The sequence below is a fragment of the Ceratotherium simum genome, chromosome 6 (genome assembly GCF_057802395.1).
Source record: "Ceratotherium simum simum isolate JZ-2026a chromosome 6, ASM5780239v1, whole genome shotgun sequence".
Taxonomy (NCBI): Eukaryota; Metazoa; Chordata; class Mammalia; order Perissodactyla; family Rhinocerotidae; genus Ceratotherium; species Ceratotherium simum.
The window spans coordinates 70,358,797-70,386,328 of record NC_141905.1 but is presented as its reverse complement, the minus strand read 5'-3'; the positions used below and the strand labels follow the sequence as shown (position 1 = coordinate 70,386,328).

Genomic DNA, 27,532 nt, shown 5'->3' with positions numbered 1-27,532 from the left:
AAGCGCTTTGAGATGCCATTAAAAGGGAAAAAAAAAAAAGATGCTCAACTTGGAGAAAAACTGAGGTAAAACAAATGCTCTGTCCAGCGAATGATTGATGCCGACGCAAAGTGTAAGACAGCAAAATAAAGCGAGGCCACTGCTTCCTCCAGCTCCAAAGGAAAATGAGGAATCAACGCAGCCAGAGGAGGAAAGCAAATTTGCTGGAGGACAGAGAAGAGCTGGGTCAATCCTGGTTTTGCTGAATCTTAAATGAAACAAATAAACAACTATCACCCCCAAAATTATATTTTCCTCCCAGGGAATTTTTCCTCTGTGTCTCTGTTTCCAGGCAAGTGAAACAAGAAGCAAGAATCTGAAATGCCCTCTAGGGGATATCTCTGTTTCATTTAAGAAAAAAAACCACAGAAGGCCTCTGCTTAAAATTGCTCTGCAGCACAACGTTTCTGACCTGAAGTTAGGGTTGCAAGTCTGTATGGTTTCAGCTCACTTTTCAAGTCGTCTGCATGACTAGCTTGTCATCGCCTCCCGCTTTGCATTACACTAGTCTCATGTCTCATTAGGCAGCTCACACCACTGCAACTCAGGGTGCAGAGCAGCACAGTGGGGCTGGGCTCCAAGAGAAATGCCACCTGGGTCCGGATCACGCTCCTTCTGAACTTAGCAGGCCTTAAATCAGAAGTCAGGGGTCACCTCTTCCCAAAAGCACTTCCTTATTAACCCCATCTCATCCTGAAGCCCTGTCATACATTGAGATCCATACTTTCTTCCTCATCCCTCCGTCCCATACACATTGAGGGTGACAGTAAAACCAGGGTGAACTGTTCCACAAGCAGGCAGCTATTGTCACATGTCTCTCATTTTTACAATTAATAATTTGATCCGTCACCTGTATCATGAGCAAGAAATGTGGTGTGTATGCCTTCCTCCCTTAAGACGCACCTCTTGGGGCTTACACAGTCCAAAGATGATCTTTCCAGCGTCTGTCTAAATAGAGACAGCTCATCTATTTGAGCCGCCACTGCTTCTTCTTGCCACAAGGTGTCACTGTTGGAAACCGGACCCATGCAGTCCAGTGCTTGCCCCTTGGCGCTGATTCCTTGCTGTGGTAGACATTCCCACACAGGCTGCTGTGGATTTGAGGGAGGAGAAATCTCTCCCTCACTGCCAAAGCTGGCCAAGGTTCCCATGCTGGGACTCCAAGGTTGCAGCTCTCACTATCCAGTTCTGTGAATACCCACAGAAACAATCAAGTAGACCAAAGTGGTGAGCCAAGACAGTTATCCCACACCCAGTGGGGGGCACTGCAAAGTTACATAGCAAAAGTGATGTATGGGGGTGGGAGGGTAAAGCATTAGGGCCAAATTATGCAATCTACTACAGTGTAAGAATAAATTATCACACGTCATCATGTGTGACCATGGAGAAGAGACAGCTCTAGATATCCATACAGGACTCCTTGTGTTTGGTCAATCCAGCCCTGTGTATTAATATGAACTTGCATAAGACTTTAAATACTAAAAATAAACATTCATAACCTTTTCCAATTTTATATTCTACTTATTTCTAAAATTTACTTGAAACCATCCATAAAAAATATCTCAAACACAATAAAAATTAAAACAAGAACCAAGTAACAATGGCAAGTAAGGGAATAATTGTTTTAAAAATCCTGGGCTATGGAAGGTCCTGCAATGAGCTCCAAATTAGCCTTGAGCTTCCTGGCAGCCAAGGCAAAGAGGGAAACCCCATGGCTTACATATTTCCTATTGTTTTCTAAAAGGACAACTTCTACTTCATCATGACAGACAACATTTTCCTACCTCTAAGAGCTGAGAACATGAATGTGGTAATAATAGTTTGGCCCATTAAAAATAAATATTTAAAACATTTTAAAGGAAGATAGACCATGATGTTTTAGACAGGGTGACCATATAATTTGTTGTCTAAACCAGTACACTTTTGAGAGTGAAATGGGGTGCTATAAGTAATAATGTTGGAACAATTAGGTTTACTAGAATTGTTCTATGCAAACTGGTATATATGCTCATCCTAGCTCTAGGACATGTGATAAGACATTAACTTTGGGTTAATGCAATTGGGTTCAGCACAATATACTATTTCTTTTCAACAGATATTCTCAAAAACTAGGTGCAAGCCCCCAAAGCAAATGCTATACTCCCCGAAAAAACCTGTTAGGCACTTACCTCAGAAGATGGGAAAGTTTTATTTGCTCTTAAATGGTTATCTTAAAAATATGGACCAGCATCATGACCAACTCAGATGATTCTGGATATTTATCCCAGAACCTATATATATCCCTCCCTATTTTGATTTAAAGTAGCAAATAACTGGGCCTTTCTCAACTGCCATTTCCTCTTGACAAACTGTGGACAAACTTTTCTCCATGTTTAAAGTCCAACATTAGGACAATTGTCTTCAGTTTCTCAATACAACTGGCCCGCTAATAAAAGCGTTTCTGAAAGTCATCCATTAACACTTACTCTGGAAAAGTAGAGACTGCCTTAAGATTTCTGAATTATATTAAAAATCCAGACTGATTTTTCTGCCCCATGACAGCATGCAAACCTTCTTAGATAAATTAAATTGTATCTAATTAAATTATATAAATTAAATACTGCAATAATAACGGGTAACATTTATTGACCACTTAGTATGTTCTAGGCACAGTGCCAAATACTTTGTATTTTCTCCTTTAATTTCACTACAATCCTAGAAGGTATTATTATCTCCATTTTACAGATAAGGACATTGGGGAACAGGAGCTAAGCAACTTGCTATTGTTATGTGGATGGTAAATGGCAAGGTTCCAATTCAAACTCAAGTCTGTCTGGTTCCAGAGCTTAAACCTTAGCCACTACGTTTGTTCCCCTATCATCTTTATCCCCTCCGATCCAGTGGGAAATGGCTTATGAAAACTGTGCAAGGGAAAAAGCTCATAAATGGGAAAATACAATATCCTACTTGACTATTTTCCTCTGTCTTCTCGAGGGAAGGGCTTCCCAAAGGCCAACCCAACAGGAGTCCCCAGCATCACCTCCACCACACAGGAGGTTTGGTGACCCAGCTCCAAGAAACAGGAGTACTTTCCAAGGTTGAATCCAGAAACTGATGCTTAGAAATATTTATTGTTTATGAGTTGGACCAAGAAAATGCTGCAGTGAGGTAATGTGGTTAGAGAATTAAATTATAGAATACTGAAAGGTCAAATTCATGGAAAGAGGTTTGCTAAGATAATTGGATAATGAGATTGTACATAAAACAAAAGAAGTCTGAAGATGAAAAGGTATGTGTGATAGGCTGAGTGGCTAACTGCAGAACATGATCATCATCTACTTTGTGGTTATTAAAGATTGCAGTTTGCTTTTCATTTCTGAAGCACAGGATTTCAAGGTTTTAAAGTCTACAGTCTTAAAAGACCACCAAACTCTCTTGATCCCATTTATCTCAAAAAGATGACCCCAGAAGAAGGAGGGGCTGGAATTGATTTGTTGAGAGCCCTTTGAAATCAAGTCTGGTTTATTCATTGCTATAAGAAGTTAAGCCAAAATGGTAACAAGACTGTAGATTCTGTCATACTGTTGACCCAGATGCTACTGGAGCTTCTCCAGGTCCAAACTTGAAACTTGTTGTTGAGAAGAGACGAAGGAACCTGCATGTGTATGCTCTCACGTTCTTCTGATGGTACCATTCAAAACCTAATTTTTCACCAAGATGCTGCTTACTGGGAGCTCACAGTCATTTTTATCCTCAGAATAAGAGTGAATAATGGTGGTGAGAAAGTTGCCAGCCTATTCAGTTTTGAGCTGGCAAAAGGTGGGGTGTGAAAAGAGAGGGCTGCTGTGCCCATGCACATAATTTAAAACTCATAGATCTCTACTCCCAATTCTTTCATCCATTCTCCAAAGGGAAAAGTAATAAGTATGTATTCAGCTGGTGTCCTGGAGAACACATGACAGAAACCCAATTTAAACTAGATTAGGAGGGAGGGGAAGAGGATTAACTTGTTCATGCAGTCCAAACTGAAAGAACAGACAGAGAGTGGCCTTAAGAGCTGATCCTTTCAGAGCCCTCCAGGTCTTGTTTCTGCTTCTCTCCAGCACTCAGCTCCATTCTCATCTGCTGCACACTAATTCCTTTCACAAAGCTGGAACAACAGCTGCTAATGAATTTTGGCCCCAAATTTTTCCAGCTTCAGTTATGTAGTAGATCATTTGCAAATATTACTGCAGTGAGTTCTTCCATCCCTATACACAAGATCCTTTGCACTATGATTTTTTGGCTCTTTCCATTAAGAGGTGAAGTATATTTCCTTTTGTCTTCAATCCAGGCTAGCCCTGTAATTTACTGTGACCAAAACACAGTAGCAATAATGTTGCTCGATGTCCAACCCTTGGCATCAAGAGGTCTTGAGCTTCCATTTTTGCCCTCATAGAGTTCTCCCACTGCCACGAAAGGAAACTCAGGATGGACTTACATGGAAAGAGAGGCCCAGACAATGTCCAACACCAAGCCCCTAAAAATATAGTAAGGCCATCATGGACCCTCCAGCCTATCTCAAGCCATCAGCTGACTTCAGCAACATGAGAGAATGCAGTTGAGAGCAGTACAAGAACCACCCAGGTAAATCACACAGCTGTGAAAGTAATGTCATTGCTATATCAAATTACTATGTCTTGGGGTGGTTTGTTACAATAGAGTGTTAGCAATAGGTAACTGATACAGGTGGAATGCCATCTTTAGACCAATCACTGCGCCCAAAGAGGCAAGATTATCTTCCAAGATGTCAGGTCCTATTGGACCACATGTCAGAGTGAGAGACAAGGAAAAGCAATTCCCCCAGAAGAGTAAAGCCAGTCCCAAAGCAGAGAAGTGGGTCCGAGAGGACACATAAATGCCAACTACCATGCTGTAGCACTTTACAGTTAGTAAATATCTTGGTTGAATTTTCGCAATTATCCAATGATGTGACAAGATCAAATATTATTCTAATTTATTTATGCGTAAACTGAGGCTCAAAGAGGTTTCAAGTCTTTCCCAAGGTCACAGAGCTATTATGTAGCAAAGCCAGAGCTCAAATCCAACACTTCTGCTCTCTGTCCACTGTTCTTCCTCCTAAAGAGAGTCCTGGAATGAGGAGGTGGTTATTCAGTCCAATAACATTTCTTCTGTCCAAACTGGAAGACTGGTGGCCAATTCAGCCTCTTAGCCGTTGGCCAATGCACATGGCCAGCATCACGCTCCCCACCAGCTCAGGGCCTCCATGTTAATGGATGGGATCCATCAGCCTAATGTATTACTAGATCCATCACCAGTGGCCATACTGAGGAATAAGCAAACAGCAGGAAGGCAGAAGAATAAATCACAGAAATGGGGAGCTCCATTAGATTAAGGTACAAGACTGCTGCTGCATCTAAAAGAAAAATTATTTCAATTTAGACTGAAAATCAAAGGCCCTTCAGTGGGAGCCACAGAGGAAGAATCCATTCTGTGATATCGCCTGGCGTCCCCAAGATGACCAGAGGCGGGGCAAATACCCATATGCCCAGTATCTTCACTGCAACAAGCCCCTGCCATTTTTTTTTCCTCCGCGAACACAAGGCTTTGAGAGTCCGGACTTCCCAATGGACTGCAATTATTAATTAACAATTTATTTCCTGGGTTTTTCTGCATCAAAGACATGTCTGACTGCAAATTAAACAATCTAATCAGCATGAGATAAAGTGTTACCACACTGAGTTGCTATAATTTCAGCCAAAAGCAAAGAAAAATTTTAGTTTGCATATTTATCCACAGTTAGACTTCACATGCTATTTCTGTTAAATTTCTTTTAAGTATTGAAAAGAGTTAAAGGACTCTCATTAGTACCTTCTATAATTTATAAGGGCTTAAGCTACTAAAAAGAAATAAAAGTAGTGAAAAGAAAAATAGTCAACAGTTTTTGACTGTCAAAGATTCATAAGTATTCAAAGAATTATATATATACATATATATGTATATATGTACAGAGATTGAAAGTTTTACTTAATGCTTCCCTCACTGCCCCAAAACTGTGAAAGAGAAGATTGTCGACTTATGATTAAAATGGGCACTCTGCCAACTTCCCAAGAGATTTGAGATGGTTTTAAATAAGATAGTCCTATATAGTAAATAGAAAAATAAAATTAAGTTCTTTAAATACAAACTTTAAAATTGGGAGAAAGGAGAGGAGAAATAAATTAATCAAAACCAAGGTTGATATAATTACTTCGTTCAAACGATAAACTAACGTCTGAGCTTCCTGGCAACCAAGGCAAAAAGGCAAGAATAGGAAGCATATTTAGGGAATAAAGCATAGTACCACATTAGGGAGGGAAAAAGACAACTGTATCAAAAAGAGAAACTTTTTGTAACATTGGTACATATCTAATATAAGTTAATGGAAGCTTTTTTTTCAAGTATTGCAAACTTAATATGGAAAATCTGGAAAAGAAAAAAAAAAGTAAAAATAGAAAAAAAAAGTTACCCATGAACACATCAGCCAATCACAAGCCCTATTAGCTTACGCTTTGGCATTTTTCTTCAGCCTTTTTCCTATGCATGAGGTGTTTTTAAGCTCGGTTTTAATCCAAGTTTATGCAATTTTATGTTCTATTTTTTTCACTTTATATTATAATCATTACCCTGTTTAATCACTTAGTAATGTCAATAAAAACAATGATTGCAAAATATTGCATTGTATAAATATTCCATATTTTACTCAAAAATTGCCCAATTGTTGAACATTTTACCAATTTCTCCCTATTTTAAATAAAACAGCCAGAGTAACTTTGTATGTAAAGCTCTTCCTAGTTCATATAATCATTTTAGGATATGTTCCCAAGAATGGTAGAACTATACCTGAGCATTTTTTAAATTTTATTTCTGGTTTCAAAAGGAACACATGTTTATGATGGACAACTTGGAAAGCTTCAAGAAGCATGGAGAAGGAGAAGGAGGAATCGCTGTACACAGATGCGCTGGCTATTGACTGCTTGTCAGACGTCTTTTAGGCACAGTTCTGTGTAGCTGGGGATCACAGCGTATCAAAAATGTCAGACCCTGCTGTATTCACTAATTATGCCACAACGCTTTTCCCATCACTATAAACTCTTCCTAAATAATGCCATCACAATCTTCTGCATATGGCTAATCACAATTTACTCCACCAAAAACTTCCTCAAACCAAACCTCAAAAAGATCAAAATCAAAACTCTCAATGATTCTTTACAACAGAGATTGCAAATTGGAAGCGAGATGCCAAATCTGGCCATGTTTTGTTGGCTTGCACAGGGTTTTTTGGGTTGGTTTGTTTTTTTAATTTTTGGATTGCCAACATTTAAAATGTGGGAGATTCCATTTCAAATCTGGACTTCCTATTTCCCTTATACAATCAGAAGGTCTGAGAATGCAGGGCCACATTCCTCTTGGCAGCAATAAGCCAGAGCTGAGGAGAAGGCGGTGGCTTCAAAGCACATGGGTGATCTGGTCACCTACAGCCTTCATTGCCTGGGTTCCGGAGGCATTGGGGAATGTCTTCTGTTATGGATTTGTCTGGGTAGAGAGTGTGGCGGTGTCCAGCTGCACCCACAAAAAGTTGCCTCTTGGGCCTGGAATGCAAATGTTTTAAGTATAGTGAAAGTAGGGGGTGGTTAAAAAGAACCAGGATGGCAGATTAACCATGTGGCTTCTTCTCTAAACTCCGTCAACCATTCACTGGGTGACCTTAAGCCATAGAGAGTTTCTCTGAACCTGGTTTCTGTATCGATAGAAGGAAATTAGAGGCGAAGGCAGAGTCAAGATGGCGGCGTAGGCAGACTCTGAACTCACCTCCTCCCGTGGACACAGCCAATTTACAACTATTCGTGGAAAAATTACCCCTGAGACAGAACTGAAAACTGGATAAGAGGAACTCCTGCAACAACGGACAATCCTAACTGGGGTAGAAGAGGCAGAGACTCCCTTCTGGAGAGGAAAAACGCCACCTTCACAAGCCGCCAGCTTCACGGCCGCCGGGAGCAGCTCACAGGTACGCAGCCTCCCTGGAGGCGCGGGGCCCTGAGCCGGGGAGCGCCCCCGCTGTGGGCATTTTGTGGACCCAGCACAATTGAGACCAGCAGCATAATATCTGACTTTGCCTGCTACTAAAGCATTGGGGAGCACCCCCAGAAAACCCGGTTCACAAAGAAACTAAAACTGGCTCTTAAAGGGCCCGCACACAAACTCACCCGTTCCAGAAAGCATCCTAAAATCACCAGAAAGAAAGGTGCACAGTGCGTCGGGGACAAGAGACTCACCTAATAGGCCCTGAGTGCATCTCGGTGAGGTGAGACCTCTCCAGGGACTGGGACATTGGCGGCGGCCATTGTTGTGGCCTGGTGTGAGCGTGCTGACACAGACGCCATTGGAGTTCTCCCTGAGACCTGCTAGCCCAGGGTCTGCTCCACCCGCTAGAGCACCGATTTAATCCAGCTCAGCCAGGGCAGGCAGCCCACCCTAGAGACTAGCCCCACCCAACAACAAGCCCTCGGGCAACGTGTGGGCCTGCATAGATTGGTGACTGGATTCTCTGCAGCCTGGCAACTGAGCTGACTTGAGCCGGGCAGGGTGTGCACAAGGAGCGGGTGGAGAGTGTGGGGCGGTGGCAGAGTGTGTGGGGCTCCCGCCGTGGAGAGACTGGGTCCACTTGGGGAGGTCGGGGCGCTCACACGGGGCAGGACTGTGTTGACTGTGTGTGTGGACCTGTGGGCGGCAGGGCTTCTCAGCCACAGAAGACTTGTACTTCTCAAAGACCCACATAGGAGGTTTGCTCCACCTTCCAAAACCTGAAACAATTGGGTGCTCCTGTGCCTGAGGCCAGCCCCACCCAGCTGCAATCCTCAGAGAGCTGACAAGAGACCTAATAGGCTAGAGGCTTACAGCAATTGTAAGGCCCTGAGCCTAACAACCTGCCACGGTGGGGGCCTACTCACTTAAAAGAAATACTGCAACACAAATGTGGTATTAGAACTTGCAGCCAGCTGTGCTGGGGCTCCCCACAGCTGATAAAGAGACTGAAGGGCCCACAACAACTACAAGCAGCTGAGCATTACAACAGCTGGCCAGGAGCATAACTCAGCCTCCCTGGGCGCCTACAGGGAGAGCAAACAGGCCACAGCAGAAGGATACACGTAGCCCACATAGGGGCCACCCCTGGAACATTGAGAACTGAGGGAAGCACACTGGAAGCCTCCTAAGCCATCACTTACATAAGGTCACCTATCCAAGAGCAGGAGACGTAGCTGACCTACCTAATACGTAGACACAAGCACAGGGAAAGAGGCAAAATGAAGAGGCAAAAGAATACATTCCAAGTAAGGGAACAGGACAAAACCCCAGAAAAAGAACTTAGTGAAACAGAAATGAGCAACCTACCCGACAGAGAGTTCAAACTAAGAGTGTTAAGGATGCTCACTGATCTGGGGAGAAGAATAGATGGACTCAGTGAGAATGTCAACAAAGAAATGGAAGATATAAAAAAGAACCAATCAGAAATGAAGAATACAATACTGGAAATGAAAAACTCATTAGAGGGACTCAAAAGCAGAGTAGAGGATACAGAAGAATGGATCTGTGAGCTGGACGAAAGACTAGAAGAAATTACCCAAGGTGAACAGGTAAAAGAGAAAAGAATTAAAAAGAGTGAGGACAGTCTAAGGGACCTCTGGGACAACATCAAGCGCACTAACATCCGTGTTATAGGTGTCCCGCAAGGAGAAGAGCGAGACAAGGGGGCAGAGAATCTATTTCAAGAAATAATAGATGAAAACTTCCCTAACCTAAGGAAGGAAACAGACATCCAGGTACAGGAGGCACAGAGAGCCCCAAACAAGATAAACCCAAAGAGGCCCACACCAAGACACATCATAATCAAAATGTCCAGAATTAAAGATAAAGAGAGAATCCTAAAAGCCGCAAGAGAATGTCAAGTTACATACAAAGGAAACCCCATAAGGCTATCAGCTGACTTCTCAGCAGAAACCTTACAGGCTAGAAGAGAATGGCATGATATATTTAAAGTGCTAAAAGGAAAAAACTTACAGCCAAGAATACTCTACCCAGCAAGGTTATCGTTCAAAATGGAAGGAGAGATCAAAATTTTCCCAGATAAGCAAAAATTAAAGGAGTTTGTCACCAAGAAACCAGTGTTACAAGAAATGTTAAAGGGACTGATTTAAGGGGAAAAGAGAAGACCACAAATAGGAAAAATTATCTATTTCCACGATTAGAACGTAATGGATACAAATGCACAAAAAAGAGGTTGGATATGATATCAAAAACATAAAAGGAGGGAGGAGGGTAGTTAAAGAGTACAGCTTTCAGACAGAGGTCAAACTAAAGTGACCATCAATTCTGTATAGAAGTAAGGAACAGAGAAGGACTACTAAAACACTGAGAAAAAAAAAAAAAGTTAAAAAATGGCAGTAAGTACATACTTATCAATAGCTACTTTAAATGTCAATGGACTAAATGCTCCAATTAAAAGGGATAGGGGGGCTGGCTGGGGAAAAAAACAAGACCCATATATATGCTGCATACAAGAGACACACTTCAGACCTAAAGACACTCACAAACTGAAAGTGAAGGGATGGAAAAAGATACTCCACGCAAATGGCAATGAAAAGAAAGCTGGGGTAGCAGTACTCATATCAGACAAAATAGACTTTAAAACAAAAACTGTAAAACGAGACAAAGAAGGGCATTACATAATGATCAAGGGAACAATCCAACAAGAGGATATAACACTTGTAAATATCTACGCACCCAATGTAGGTGCACCTAAATATATAAAGCAATTATTAACAGACATAAAAACAGAAATAGACAGTAACACAATAATAGTAGGGGACTTTAACACTCCACTTACACCAACGGATAGATCATCCAAACAGAAGATCAATAAGGAAACATTGGCCTTAAACGACACACTAGAACAGATGGACCTAGTAGATATATACAGAGCATTCCATCCAAAAACCGAAGAATACACGTTCTTTTCAAATGCACATGGAACGTTCTCCAGGATTGATCACATATTAGGCCACAAAACAAGTATCCATAAATTTAAGAAGATTGAAATAATACCAAGCATCTTTTCTGACCACAAAGGTATGAAACTAGAAATCAACTATAGGAAGAAAATCAGAAAAGCCACAAATACATGGAGATTAAACAAAATGCTACTGAACAACGACTGGGTTAATGAAGAAATCAAAGAAGAAATCAAAAAATACCTGGAGACAAATGAAAATGAAAATACGACATGCCAGAATTTATGGGATACAGCAAAAGCGGTTCTAAGAGGGAAGTTTATAGCAATACAGGCCTATCTCAACAAACAAGAAAAATCTCAAATAAACAATCTAACAATGCACCTAAAGGAACTGGAAAAAGAGGAACAAACAAAGCCCAAAATCAGTAGAAGAAGGGAAATAATAAAAATCAGAGCAGAAATAAATGAAATAGAGACCAAAAAAACAATAGAAAAAATTAATAAAACCAAGAGCTGGTTCTTTGAAAAGATCAACAAAACAGACAAACCTTTAGCTAGACTCACCAAGAAAAAAAGAGAGAAGGCACAAATAAGTAAAATCAGAAATGAAAGAGGAGAGGTTACAACAGACACCTCAGAAATACAAAAGATTATAAGAGAATACTATGAAAAACTATATGCCAACCAATTCGACAATCTGGAAGAAATGGATAAATTCTTAGAATCATACAACCTTCCAAAACTGGATCAAGAAGCAGTAGAGAATTTGAATAGACCAATCACCAGTAAGGAGATTGAAACAGTAATCAAAAACCTCCCCAAAAATAAAAGTCCAGGACCAGACGGCTTCCCTGGTGAATTCTACCAAACATTCAAAGAAGTCTTAATACCTATCCTTCTCAAACTCTTCCAAAAAACTGAGGAGGGGGGGAAGCTCCCTAACTCATTCTACGAAGCTGACATTACCCTGATACCAAAACCAGACAAGGACAACACAAAAAAAGAAAATTACAGGCCAATATCACTGATGAACATCGATGCGAAAATCCTCAACAAAATACTAGCAAATCGCATACAACAATACGTTAAAAAGATTATACACCATGATCAAGTGGGATTTATTCCAGGTATGCAGGGATGGTTTAACATTCGCAAATCAATCAACGTAATACACCACATTAATAAAATGAAGAACAAAAATCACATGATCATCTCAATAGATGCAGAGAAAGCATTTGACAAGATACAGCATCCATTTATGATAAAAACTCTGAATAAAATGGGTATAGAAGGAAAGTACCTCAACATAATAAAGACCATATATGAGAAACCCACAGCTAATATCATCCTCAATGGTGAAAAACTGAAAGCTATCCCTCTAAGAACAGGAACCAGACAAGGATGACCACTGTCACCACTCCTATTTGACATAGTATTGGAAGTCCTAGCCAGAGCAATCAGGCAAGACAAAGAAATAAAAGGGATCCAAATTGGAAAGGAAGAAGTGAAACTGTCACTATTTGCAGATGACATGATTTTATATATAGAAAACCCTAAAGAATCCACCAGAAAACTTTTAGAAGTAATAAACGAATATGGGAAAGTTGCAGGATACAAAATCAACATACAAAAATCAGTTGCATTTCTGTACACTAACAACGAAGTAGCAGAAAGAGAAATTAAGAATACCATCCCATTTACAATTGCAACAAAAAGAATAAAATACCTAGGAATAAACTTAACCAAAGAGGTGAAAGATCTGTACACCGAAAACTATAAAATATTTCTGAAAGAAATTGAAGAAGACACAAAGAAGTGGAAAGATATTCCGTGCTCTTGGATTGGAAGAATTAACATAGTTAAGATGTCCATACTTCCTAAAGCCATCTATAGATTCAATGCAATCCCTATCAAAGTTCCAACAACATTTTTCACAGAAATAGAACAAAGAATCCTAAAATTTATATGGAACAACAAAAGACCCCGAATAGCTAAAGGAATCCTGAGAAAAAAGAACAAAGCTGGAGGTATCACACTCCCTGATTTCAAAATATACTACAAAGCTATAGTAACCAAAACAGCATGGTACTGGCACAAAAACAGACACACAGATCAATGGAATAGAATCGAAAGCCCAGAAATAAACCCACACATCTATGGACAGCTAATCTTTGACAAAGGAGCCAAGAACATACAATGGGGAAAAGAAAGTCTCTTCAACAAATGGTGTTGGGAAAACTGGATAGCCATATGCAAAAAAATGAAAGTAGACTCTTACCTTACACCATACACAAAAATTAACTCCAAATGGATTAAAGACTTGAATGTAAGACCTGAAACTGTGAAAGTTCTAGAAGAAAACATAGGCAGTACGCTCTTCGACATCAGTCTTAGCAACATCTTTTCAAACACCACATCTGACCGGGCAAGAGAAACAATAGAAAAAATAAACAAATGGGACTACATCAAACTAAAAAGCTTCTGCACAGCAAAGGAAACCATCAACAAAATGAAAAGACAACCTAACAATTGGGAGAAGATATTTGCAAACCATACATCTGATAAGGGCTTAATCTCCAAAATATATAAAGAACTCATGCATCTCAACAAAAAAACTACCAACCCAATTAAAAAATGGGCAAAAGACCTGAACAGACATTTCTCCAAAGAAGATATACAGATGGCCAACAGACACATGAAAAGATGTTCAAAATCACTAACTATCAGGGAAATGCAAATCAAAACTACAATGAGATATCACCTCACGCCCGTCAGAATGGCTATAATTAACAAGACAGGAAACAACATGTGTTGGAGAGGGTGTGGAGAGAAGGGAACTCTCATACACTGCTGGTGGGAGTGCAAACTGGTGCAGCCACTATGGAAAACAGTATGGAGATTCCTGAAAAACTCAACGATAGAACTACCATATGATCCAGCTATTCCACTGTTGGGTATTTATCCAAAGAACTTGAAAACACCAATTTGCAAAGGTACATGCACCCCTGTGTTCATTGCAGCCTTATTCACGATAGCCAAGACTTGGAAGCAACCTAAGTGCCCATCAAGGGACGAATGGATAACAAAGCTGTGGTATATATACACAATGGAATACTACTCAGCCATAAGAAACGATGAAATCCAGCCATTTGTGACAACATGGATGGACATTGAGGGCATGATGCAAAGTGAAATAAGTCAGAGGGAGAAGGTCAAATACCGTATGATTTCCTTCATTAAGTAGTAGATAATAACAACAATAAACAAACACATAGGGACAGAGATTGGATTGGTGGTTACCAGAGGGGAAGGGGGGAGGGAGGAGGGTGAAAGGGATAATTGGGTACATGTGTGTGGTGATGGGGTGTAATTAGTATTTTGGTGGTGAACATGATGTAATCTATGCAGAAATAGAAGTACAATGATGTACACCTGAAATTTTTACAATGTTATAAACCAATGTTACTGCAATAAACAAAAAATTTAAAAAAAAAAAAAAGAAGGAAATTAGATAGAATTTATGGTTCCCGATGCCCATCCTGTATATAAATACATTAATTAGTCAATTAAGACAAACAAAATAAAATACATGTCACATGATATCAAATATTTAAGGAATATAACATTAGTTTTTTTACAAATGCAGAAAAAAACAAAACTAATTTTACTTTAAATTTTCTGAAGTCAAGATGCATCCTCAAGTCATTTAAATTGATGGTGTCCTTTATAACTGATAGCACCTTAGAACTGAAGAAACACTGAACATCATTTCTCTTTAAATGCCAACATAAAGTTGCCAGCTCTCTTTTCTCAACAGAAACTACCCTTTGTTCTGAATCTCTATCCTTGCTAAACTTTTTAATGTTAAAGTGTCCTTCCATTTAAGAAATGCTGGTGGCACTATGCAGTTACTTTGTGAAAGAATATCCTTACTAACAAAATTAAAAGTTGTCAATTCGATCCACCCAAATATTTTTTAACTGGCCTGTGAAATCAAAACATCTGGGACCCACTGACCTGAATGATCCCCAGCATCCTTTCCGGACCTAATATTATATTCTGTTCTTTCTGTGATCAGATGATTTATTTGAAGAGTCCTCTCAAACTTGCACTTCATCTGCTTCACTAAAGTGGTTCCCTTTTTTAACCAAAGTCGCTCATTCCAGAAGGTTCGCCATGATTTATACTTTACTTACTAAGTACAATGACTAAATAAAGTCCCTCCAGAATGTGAGAACCCCCAGGACCACAGATGGTATGACAAGCCTCTCTCTGTTCCACTCACTCGCCATCTTGGCCACGTGGGAATGTAGCCAAGTAGTCTTCACAACCTAAAAGCTCTTTCCAGCTCAGCCCAAGGCTTTGGGACGCCCTAAATGTTTTGGTGCAAGTCTCAGCAAAGCCATTTACAAAATTTGTCATCTGGAACAAATCTCTCAGCCTCATCTATAAAACTGAGAGTAACATTAGATTCTACCTCATAAGAACAGAAGAATTAAATAAACAGTTGTGACTAAAATGCTTAGAAGAGTGCTTGGCACACAGTAAACTCTCAAATGTTCTACAGAAACAAATTAACTTCTGAGCCTGTTCTTGGTAAACTTCAAATACCCACAACTAATGAAGCCATTAATTGTACACTTCAAAGGAACCACAAATTCTCATTGTTTGCCATTATCTCCTAGGAAGGCTAACTGACGCCATTGGTCACAGCTCTACATCTGCTCAACAAACACAAAAAGTTGATCAAGTAGCATCTGGTGAACGTTTAACTTAAATGACCCTTTTGGAGAAAAGAGAAGAGAGCTGGTAGTTCTCAGTAGACCGTTCTTTCTTCAGCCCTAGACAACATGCATTCATTTCTTCCCTCCACTGAATCACTCACCCAACGCACAAGCATAGAGCAAGTGCTTACCGAGCTCCAGGTGCTATGCTAGGCACTGAGGATATAAAGAATTAGACACAGCCACTGCCCCACAGGAAGAGGCACCATCAGTGCCAACTCCTCTGGGAGGACTTGGGTGCCATATGTCCATTCAAGCCCTGGCAGACACGTACCTAGAAGGAAAGGACAATTTTAGTAGAAACTTCCACAAAGGATATGATTTCCTTTGCCAATTTTCCCTCCTGGCATCACAGAAAGTGACACACTGCTGGTAGGAAGCTTTTCTCTCCTGGGGGAGCATTAATAACGGGGGTAGCACATAGCTGCCTCTGCTCGGCAGTATTCACTATAGCTGCGGCTCTGTCCATGTGCAAACTTTTAGGGTTTTATTTCTTCTTCTTCCAGTCACGTTGAAAGGATCAGATCGCTTATCATCCTGCTTCTTCCATCAGGCATTTTTTTATTTGCAGATACAGGACAAAGTGCGTAAATGGTTATGTAACGGCAGGTTTGTGCAGCCTGCTGACCTTGGAGAGGGAACAAAGAAACAAGGTTGCAGAAAGGCCTTTTAAAGCAGAAATTACAGCAACAAGGGGACAAGTGGCCAAGACAGCAGGAACACAACAGCCTGGGTGGAATGACCATTAAAGGGTAATCATTTCTCAGTTCTCAAGCCAGATCCAGGCAACACAAGCTGATCCCTTCTCTCCACATTCTCTCAGCTCAATGTGCATTTCCTGCAGCCTCCAACGGAACTGCCACGGTGACGGCCAAAAATAATATGGGAGCGTCCACTTGCCTGCCATTTCAGCTTTTGTGACATCTCTGTGATCCTTACAAACCTCATTTCAGAGATATTAGGTTTGCCTTTGTTATTGCTTCTGCTGTAGACACAGCCACTGAGCAGAACATAAAACAAACACTTGTCCCAAGGACTTCTTAGGCTCCTCTTAAGTTTCTGAACATGTAGAGATTGCCACTTGTCAGAGTCTTTCAGAGACATGAGATGGCTAAGCCATATCTATTTGGGTTTTTGTTTTGTTTGCAGCTCTCAAAATGTTGAAAATCATATCATAAAATTACATTTTAAATGCTTACATTTCACAAATTGTCATCTGATAAAGGAACACAATTTTAATATCATACGATGAATGTCTTCTATCAGTCTTGTCAGAGCCGACCAAGGATTGTTTCTACACATCAGTTTAGATAATGTAGACAATGACATCAAAGTCTAAACTTGAGGCCCTTGATGAACGTGAGTTCCTCCTGCCCCATCTAGAGATTCATTCAGCCCTGTCTGGAAGAGGCTTTCTGGGGTCTGCACTTTAACTCACTTGAGATGAGTGTCCGTCTCCTCAGTTAGGTGTCTTGACTTCTTTTTGTGTCTTGAGCCAGAGGAGGTACTCAATGAAACCACGAGGGTGGGGTGTCTCTGCATCTCCTGGGGGCAAACCATGCTGCTGGGATTAAAGGGGAAAGACAGGAGTTGCTGTTACAGCATGGAGCTGCACTCAAATGACACTGAATCTCTCTTGATATGACTCATTGCTCCTTCCAGTTATGGAGATCATTATATTTCCCAGATTTCCAAGAGGAGTCAGGGGAAGGCAGACTGCAGGGCTGTTTCCTACAAGAGATGCAAGTAGATTAGGGGCCTGACTCCCCCATGCAGAGGCGGTGAGCAGAAAGAGGTTAAAGAGGCCAGAGTTTGGCCTTTGGAAGGGGGCACCAATCAGTGAGAAGGAAGGTGACACAGCCAGGAAGTCACAGGGTGTTGGTACACAGGACTGTGTGATGCTCCTCAGAGCACTCCAAGCATGCCGTGAGGCTGACACCTTCACTGGAGATGTGGGAATCTGTACGTTGCTGAATTTTGCATTGGAAATAGTGCACAGGGAAGAGTCTGTGTCCTTGGGCATAGACACTTCACAGCAGAGCAAAGCCTGTGAAGCAGGGTATGGGGCTCTCAGATATCCGGAGGAAGGTCTTTAGCCATCTTGGGTTCAGAGCAAGTTTATCCACATCTCTGAGGGGCAGAGGGCATTAGCCAACATCTAGATTACCTAAGTCCCACATTTCCTAAAGAAAAACTCTCACCTTCCTTATCCTTTCCCAGCATTTGTTGCCTTGTTCTCCATCTCTTCCACTTTTTTTCTTGGCTCCCTCTCCCTACCAACTACCCCTAAATCCAGTGAACCTGGGACTGATAGGGAATGGTGGGTTGGTCAGCTCAGTAAGGGAATCCTACCAATCTCCATTTCCCTGGAAGCTGGCACAGCCCCAGTCCCGGGGTGTGACAACGAGAGGACAAACAAGGCCAGCACAACAGGGAGGGAAGGAGGGAGGACCATCAGTTATCATCACCCCCAGGGGCCCTTTCTTGTGTCTACCGCTGACTTAAGGAAGCAGAGCCTCTCAAAACGGATATCCTCAACCTGACACAGGTACTCACTGTGGGGGGCATCTTGTGCGCAGGAAGAACCATGGCCCCCAGTCATCCCACTCACCTCAGAGCTGCGACAACAGCAAGGGAATCTCACACTGGCCCTGCTCCACTGGCTGCTCCGTTAGGACGGAAGACCAGGGAGCCAAGTCTTACAGGTAAACAACAACAGCTGTTACTCTCCCATGTATTCATTCATTTAGCAAATGTCAGCTGGGCTTCTGCTATATGCTAAGTACTGGGCAGGCACACAGTAAAAGTTTGTTGAATTAGCAAATGATGAATTAGATACCATCCTCGCCCTGACGAGTTAAGGAATGTGCAAGTGTTTTGTAAATCTTATTCCATTTATTCTCCTTTGATTTCAATTGATCTTTACAACAAATCTGTAAAAGGAGTATTATTACAAACAAGAGAGCAAACCAGGCTTAGAGGATTTAAATTTTTTCTATCATGCAACTAATAGTTTAACCAGAGTTCAGACCACTTCCTTCTTTCTTAAGGTGGAGCCTGGCACAACATAAAACCTCAGTTAATATTGGCCAAGTGATTTGAATAGAACCAAACTCACCATGCGCCTTTTTCAAATCAAATGTCTGCTCAAACTTTCTCGTTAGATAACTCAGGGACCAATCCTGCTCTGAAAGCCAGAAAGAATATATTTTTCCACAAGATTTCTAGAAGCTTCAGCAACGAGGAAAGCCCAGCACACCCAGATCTTCTGTAGAACGGTTGCTTGTCGCAAAGCCTAATATGCTGAGATGCCTCCGTTTCATGTAGCAAGGAATTCAAAAAAGGACGGTTTCACCTCTGGGAACCTTAGACTTTCAACAGTGGTGCTAAAAATCGTTACTCCTAAGAAGGATATTGAAGCTACCGTGAAAAAATTCAAAGATACACAAGGTGAAGTGTCATACAAACAAATGATGTCCCAGATTTCTGATTAAAAAAGGTCTTGGGTTATTCTCCCTACAAACTTCCTTTCTGTTCTGCATCAAAGCCTTTGCCCACACCACTTGATGCCTCTGCAAAATCTTAGTGCCATACTTCCTACCATAAACTGTCTTTCTCACCCATCCTGCAAAGGATTTTCTACTAAAGCCACCATTCACCCAAAGACCCATACTCCTCCTCTCCAATGCCTCACTGAATCTGGACTGGAACGTAGCCCTGGGCCTTTCCTGGTCCTTGCCCAGGACTCCCTATTCTCCTTACATACTGGGAAAGTCTCTTTAGATGGCCAAGTCTCTTTGTCCATCCATGAGCCATGCAAAGGGCTTGCCCTAGCTTCCTCCAAGGAATCCCTTTGGTCCAGACCTCTTCTCCCCAAGCAAAACTCTTAGGCTTTTATACCACCTGACATGTTTTGGAAATGAGGAACAAGAAATTAAATGATATAGCATTGTTCCAGCTATCTGTTGCTGCATAACAAACCACATCAAAGTTTAATGGCATACAATAATAATCATATGATGCTCACAGATTTTATGAGTCAGGAATTCAAAAAGGGCACAGAGGGAAAAGCTCTTCTCACTCCGTGATCTTTGGGCCTTCAGCTTCGATGGTTCTAATGGCCAGAGTAGTCTGGAACAGCTAGAAGTAGAACAGTTGGAACAGGAGGATCCCCCTCCTTGATTGCTTTTCCATTCACAAGTCTTGAACCTGGGCTGGGATGGTGGAAGGACCAGATAAGCTGGAACTGTTGACCAGAGTGCCTACATGTGGCCTTGCCAGATATCTCAGGGGAGTGGGAAGTTTTACATGGATTCCGAGGGCTGCAATAGCAAACGTTCCTAGCAGTACAAGGAGGAAATTCATGGATGCTTACGATCTGGCCTCAGAAGCCATCACTTCTGCTGTATTCTATTTGTCAAGGCTGTCTAAGCCCACTCAGATTCAGAGGAAGGGACAAAGACACCACCTTTGATGGGATGAGTGACAAAGAATTTTCAGCCGTGTTTTAAAATCACTGCAGTCCTGGCTCTAGCCACAAAATTATTTACATTCCTCCCACAGGCAATACACACTCAGCCCCCTCCCAAGATCTCCTATGAGTTTCATCCCATTACAGCATCATACTCAAGCTCCAGGTTTTGAGTATCATTTGCTAAATCAGGGCCACGTGCAAATGAAGCTCTTCAAGTTCAGTGCCTTGACTACAGTTTCTCTTGATCCGAAAGCCTGCTAACAAAAGAGACTAGTTATCAGCACCACCCTCCCCTGCCAACACACACAGAATGGTGGAACAGGCATGAGATAATGAATATAGACACTCCTGTTCAAAGAGGGGGAAAACTAGGGACACACAGCAGTCGCTGGTCCGTGGCGATTCTGTAATCCAGCAGGACACATGGTGCCAGTTTCTTTTCTAGGGCACAGTTCTGCTCTTTGGGAGTGATTTTCCCAAGCTCTTGGCTCTGTCCCATGAGTCATCTTTCTTGTCCATTAAAGCTGCCCTTGTCTGTAGTTGAGTAGTTTCTCCACCTGCCTCCTGCCCACAGAACTTTGGGGAGTCTAAAGGCCTCTTTTCATTTTGTACTTTCTCTTTCCCTTTTAGTCCAATCTTATATAATTCCTTTAAAATCTTTGTGGGCCTCCTATAATCAATTTAAAATCTACTCCATTAGACAGAGGCTACATCCACACATAGCTTCAAGACAAACCTTTCTCTCTCTTGGGCTCCCTGTGAAGCCACTGTGGGACACAACCATTAACATTCTTAAGATCTGTGAAACACATCCTTAAGATCCTTAGACGATTTTTGTCTATTTGAAAGTGTCTATGAGGCATAATTTTAAACCATTCTGAGTCTTACCAAAAAAGGGAGGGTTTTACAGTCACACTCTTGGCTTCACCTTTACCCCGAGACCACATTTTCCTGACAGTGCCCTGGATTTAATTTTTCCCTTGGGGCTCTTTGTTAGTTTGAGAATATTTTTTCTGGGTGGAAAACTGTCCGGGGGCTGTAATATTTGCTCCACATTCCATTCAAAAACTGAACAGTTTATTCTTTAATTCATCTTTCTCCACTCACATCTGATCAGAGGCATAAGGAAGAAGCCAAGTGGCCTTTCCAACACTCTGCCTGGAATTCTCCTTAGTCAAATCATTGACTCCATTCAGTACATTCCTGATTTCCACAGTACCACAGGTCATGGTGTTGACCAACTTTCTACCATTACAAAAGAAGGCCCCCCCTTGCTTCAGCTTCCGATAACATTTCTTCGTTTCCCTTCCAGTCCTCACAACAGCCTCCTCAAGATCTGTAGGGCTTCTGCTAACAGTATCTTCAAGGCTCATCTAGGGTCCACTTACCATCCAGTCACAAAGCCAATGCTGCTTGTTTTAGGTTTTGTTTTAGGTTTTTGTTACAGTGGCACCCCACTTCTAGGTACCACCTTATGTTCTAATTATCTATTATTGTAACAAACCACCCAAAACTTAGTTGTATAAAACAACACTAATTTTTTATACTCAGGGATGCTATGGGTCAGGAATTGGGAAGTGGCACAGCAGGGTTGACCCTTCTCTGGTCCACAGTGTTTGACTCCTTAGCTGAGATGACTCATATGACTATGGGAGACTCAATAGCTGGATACCTGGTGGTTAGACTAGCTGGGTTTGGAGGATTCTATTCCAAGAGAGCTTCTTCACTCACGTGACTGGAGCATGGGCTGGAATGGTGGAAGGCAGGTTTGGCTGGGACTGACTACTAGAACAGCCTTTTGTGATTGCTCTAGCATGACGGTCTCAAGGTTGGATTTCTTCCCATGGCTGCCTAAGCCTCCAAGAACAAATGTTCCCCGAAGCCTAAAGCCTTTCATGACCTAATCGTGGAAGTCACATAGCTGTACTTCTAGTGTACTCTATTGTCAAAGCAGGAACAAGCATCCCAGATTTGAGAAGAAGGGACACAGACCCATCTCCATATGAGAGTAGTGTCTAAGAATTTGCAACCATATTTTAAAACTTCCAACAGCATTTATTGCCAAATACATAGTCTGCAATAAAAATGATCAAGTTGGAGTAAAGAAGCTACTTGACTAGTTTATGATAACTGAAAAGTTCATCATCATCCATCTGAAGAAATATAGGACCAAATCCAAGAAATCTAAAGGGCTGAAATAAATCTTCATCCCACAGAGACAGAAATCGAAAAGGAACCTTAAGAGTAAAAATCACAAAGGGAAGATGAATTTTCCAAAAGAATTAAGACTACTTCTTGTCAGAGATGTGCCACCAAAAGACAGGAGATGGCGAGGGTTATGGAGGAAAGGAGGGCAGGGGAGAAGACAGTCACACAAGTATTCATGTGCCATGAGTCTTCATCTTTAAGGAGAAAAAAAATCACAAAAATGTCTGTTTGAGGATTTTGTTTGTTTATTTTTTGTTTTGATTTATAGTTCTATGTAAGGAAGTTTTCATCCTATAATAGTAGAGAAACAAGTAAGAAAATATTTCCTAAGGCTTAAGTGATTTATTGAGACCTTGGAAAAAGCTTCTTATCAGGAAGGATGATGGAGAGTGGTTGGGGCATCTTCTCAGGTCAGGCAGTGTGGTGCTGAACTAAAAGTACTGCACTGGGAGCTGGACAACCTGGGTCTTAATCCTGGCTGCATCCTGATGAGGACACTGGAGCCCAGTAAGAGGAAGTGATTAGCCCAAGGTGATCCCAGGTATCAGAATTTCTCACACTAAGGACCCATGGAACGCCAATATGCTATGAGTATATGGAGGTATTCCACTACTAAATCAAACAATGACAGTCTTCCAGGTCACATCAGATTAAGTTAATGTATGATATTTTCTCAATTTAAAAGCTTTATCCCATAATTTTTTTTAAGCCATGGGTATATTTTACTACTTTTCTCTGCTCTAAGATGTCTAATTTATTAAATTCAATATATCACAAAATAATATATCTCATGATGTTCCAAAAAGCACCATGAATTCCAGATTCACGTCACTGCCAGACCAAGCTTAAAAATGATCTCAGCACTGATATTGTGTATTTGAGAGTAAGATGTATTCTCATTTTTTTACTATTCCAGAAGTGTGACCTGGCACAATACCTCACAACCTGGTACTAGCAAGAGAATAATAGATGAAAAAGGTGCTCAGGTGAAAACAAGAGACTGGTTTGGGTGACCTTTCAGAGAGCATTTTAGATATCTGCTTTGTATAAAGGTATCTATTTAGTACTTCTAACTGTCCACACCCATTTTCCTATATCTCAGAACCATAATTATTATATGTATTATATATATATAATCTCCATTCAGGCTGCTATAATAAAAATGCCATAGATGGGTGGCTTACAAACAAACATTTATTTCTCATAGATCTGGAGGCTGGGAAGTCGCACTGGCAGATTTGGTCTGGTGAGGGCCCACTTCCTGGTTCATAAACGGCTGTGTTCCCACTGTGTCCTCACGTGGCAGAAGGGGTGAGAGGGCTCTCTGGGTTATCTATTATAAGGGCACTAGTCCCATTCATGAGAGCTTCACTCTCATGACCTAATCACCTCTCAAAGGAGTCACCTCCTAATACTATCATATTAGGGGTTAGGATCTCAACATAATGAATTTTGGGCACAAACATTCAGTCCATAACATATATATAAATTGTTAATTTCACACTTTGAACCAAAATGCTAATAAGTTTCCTGCCAACAGACAGACAATATTGGGAGACAATTCTCCATGGGTCCACGGGTCTCTCACATTTCTGAACATCTTGTGAATACAGACATTGACTGCCTTTGTCCTGGACTTTCTTTTCAAGGATATATGTGTAGTGAACAGTCTTGGAAAATAGAGATGGTATCTCCCTCCAGAGCAGAAGGTAAGTCTGTTTACTGTCCAGTATGATAAAGACTCAGATTCCCTTAGTTTGGGGTTCCTTTCCTGTAATGCACTCCACTGTGTGTGCAGCTATCATCTGGCCCTCTTCATGTGGCACAGTGGGAACTGGGACTCAGAAAACTGGTGAAAATGCAGATACTTGGGCTACTGTTATTGCTGTGAGTAATAAACTGTCCTTTGTTTCTGACCCAGGAATCTCATGTCTTTTGCCAGCCTCCATGAAACTGTGGAAGGCTAACTTGTTAACTTATAAATAGACTGAATTTTCAGACCCTTCACAGTTCTTGATACAGAATGCCCAGCTACCAGAGTTTGCCGCCAAGGAAAAATTCTTCGCTGAACATTTGGGGCTAAGGTGTCCACTTTCTTATAGATGTTCTCTATATTTCTGTTCAGGGCCTTAGCTATGCAAAGGTATTGAGCAATTCTTCCGTCGTAGAAAGAAATGAGGTATATGCAAAGTGATGTTCCCTGCAGCATTGTCTATAAATGTAAAAATTTAGAAACAGCTGAACTTTCCAATAATAGGATATTGGTAAAATTGTGGTACAGCCATACAATAAAGATTGTTCATCAAACAAGATCTGTATCCATAGATGTGTGTCTGTTTATATGGTACAACATTCACAGTGTGTCGTGTGGAAAAAAGCAAGTTATGAAATAGAAGTAGTCCCATTTTAGCACCAGGAGTCATGTCTTTATACAGAAAAAACTCCAAAATGATATATACCAAGATATTAATGGATATTAATTCAGGATGGGAAAATTTCAGAACTTTTTTTCTCCCTTTTGGCTTACCCATGCTTTATTATTTTTCTACAATGAACATGTATTTCTTGTTTTTCACAGATGGAGAAAAATAACCTGATCAATAGTTCTCTTCCTTCAAGTCCTTTTTTAAAAATTTTTGAAGGCCCAGAGAAAATGGTAGTAGGACAAACACGAGCAGTAGTAGGAGGGAGACCACCATGGGTGAACATTAAGAGCCCAGACTCTCAGGAGGGGGGTCTGCAGTCTAGTCAGAAGCACAGAGCTCTCCAGACAGTCTGCCGAGTCTTTTCTGGTTTTTGACTGTTTGTCCTCTAAGCAACCAGGCTACTTTTGTGACAAGATCCATGTGCTGTCTTTCTCTGGCTTTATTGGAAGAACCTTTTAAGATTGCCAGAATTTTAATGTGCTCAAGAAGCAGATCTATAGACATACTAAGCAATAGCCCCACTCCCGATCCTCCTTACCTTCAGCAAAAATAGCTATACTATCCTGTCTCCAAAGCCAACTCTCTGCTAGCTGGCTTCACTTACACTTATAGATTATTGTCAATATGTTGTTTTCTGACCCAAAATATGAAATTCATTTCTACTCTAGTCAAAAGTCTCCAAATTGCCTCTTACTACATGATTAGTTCCCCATTCATGCAAAGATCTGACCCTCCCAGGTCTTGGTGGTATGCTCCCTGACACTGAAGTATAGGATATGCTAAATTGTGAGTCCTGACACTTGGGTTTGAATTCTGACTCTGTTCTTTACTGGCTGTTGGTCCTTGGGTAAACTGGACTTCCTCCTCTGTAAAATGGGGATTACAATACTCTCTAGTTCACAAGTAAATGGGGTACTATGAACTCAGTGGCCCCAAGACCAAGAAAATCTTCAAGGTATCCTCAGGGGCATTTCAAACCCTTTCTAAAGCCTAAGCACCTTCACTTCTGAAGGACTCATCCCAACATGGCATCAAACCCATTAAATCATAGTTATATCCTGTAATAAACATAAATATACATGTGAATATAAACAAGTATTCACCATAAAAATATTTTGAAGAAGATTTTTATAATTTTGCCTTTGAAATCTGGTTACAAGCCATTTACCATTGACTATGGCTTCTTAATGATTACCATGCCTATTCAGGAATTCTTGTGAAGTGAAGAAAAAAAATCTAGCCTACAAATTGTTCTCAAATGTAATGAAATGTTTATGAATACTAAATTTAATAATGAATAGAGTTGGGTTATTATGTTTGTTAGACAATTTTGATTTTGCAGTTTTCTCTTCCTATTTTGGAGCCCACACAATTTTTTCCAGTCTCAAACACGTCTGCCAGACCCAGAAAAGCTTTCAGGCCCCAGACACTGTGCCTAGAATGCCCGGTAGATCAATGACTAGATGCCCCAAGAGTGTCCCAGGGGTGTGGCAGAGCAGTGGCCCACCAGGGATGCTGGTTGAAACACAGATTCACAGATTCTCAGGCCTCACTCTATACCTGAGGAACTAAAATTTCTGGAATATGTGTGTGTGTGTATATATATATTTTTTTTAGTGAGGAAGACTAGCCCTGAGCTAACATCTGTTGCCGATCCTCCTCTTCTTGCTGAGGAAGGTGACCCTAGGCTAATATCCATGCCCATCTTCCTCTACTTCATGTGCGGGATGCCTGCCACAGCATTGCTTGATAGTAGATGCGCACCTGGGATCCGAACCTGTGAACCCCGGGCCTCCGAAGCTGAGCACGCGAACTTAACCACTACACCACCAGGCTGGCCCCTGGAATCTATATTTTTAATAAGCTCTCCAGGGGATTATTTGCATACCAACGTTTAGGAAGCAATGACCCGGGCCCATGTACAGGGAAGGTAGGAATGGCCAAAAGAAGTAGCTGGGCATCTTGGTTGCCACCCTCACCCCACATGACAACCCCTCTGCAGGCACTCAGCAGCACAAGCAACCTGCAAGTGAAGAGAAAGCAGGCAGCAGCCTATACGCCTCGTTGGAAACTGAATTCCATTTTTATAGAAATAGCATAAGCGGTCTGTATGCTGCATTCAGCCCCCAGATGTTGAGTTGAGTTCCTTTTTTCAACTGGGAATGAATAATTTACAATCCCATTGTGTTAAAGCCAAAATAATAAGCCTGTCTGTTAGCAATGCTGAAGTCCACGCTTTGAGGACATACTCATAAATCCTTAAGCACTTTTTTAACTAGTTGAAAAAATTTATGAAGTGGCTTTTGAGAAACACTGAGCTGGGGTTCTGCAAAAGTGTGATCTGGAGCATGCCTGCAACAGAATCACCCAGTACTTGTTAAAATGCAAATTCCTTGGTCTTGCCCCCAACCTCACAAACCAAAATGTTAGCAGGTGGGGCTTAGAAAACTGCGTTTTCAATAAGGGTCCTGGGTGACTTTTCTGCATCCAGATTGGCCCACAGATTGGCCCACATTTGAGCTCACCCCTGGGGGCTGATTTCCACCCTGAGTTAGCTCTGTCTTCTGGG

At 41.3% G+C, this 27,532-nt stretch overlaps 1 long non-coding RNA gene across 2 annotated transcripts in view; it reads right to left on the bottom strand.

The window, feature by feature from the left end:
* LOC147916895 (uncharacterized) overlaps positions 1-27,532 on the bottom strand; it is a 152,744-nt gene that overhangs the window by 109,232 nt on the left and 15,980 nt on the right. Inside the window, exon 1 of one of the 2 annotated variants that reach the window (XR_015552515.1) lies at positions 8,337-8,483. The exons of the other annotated variant lie outside the window; for it this stretch is intronic. This is a non-coding gene — a long non-coding RNA (uncharacterized LOC147916895). Of the gene's footprint in view, positions 1-8,336; positions 8,484-27,532 lie in introns of those variants that run through there. 2 annotated transcript variants of the gene reach the window in all.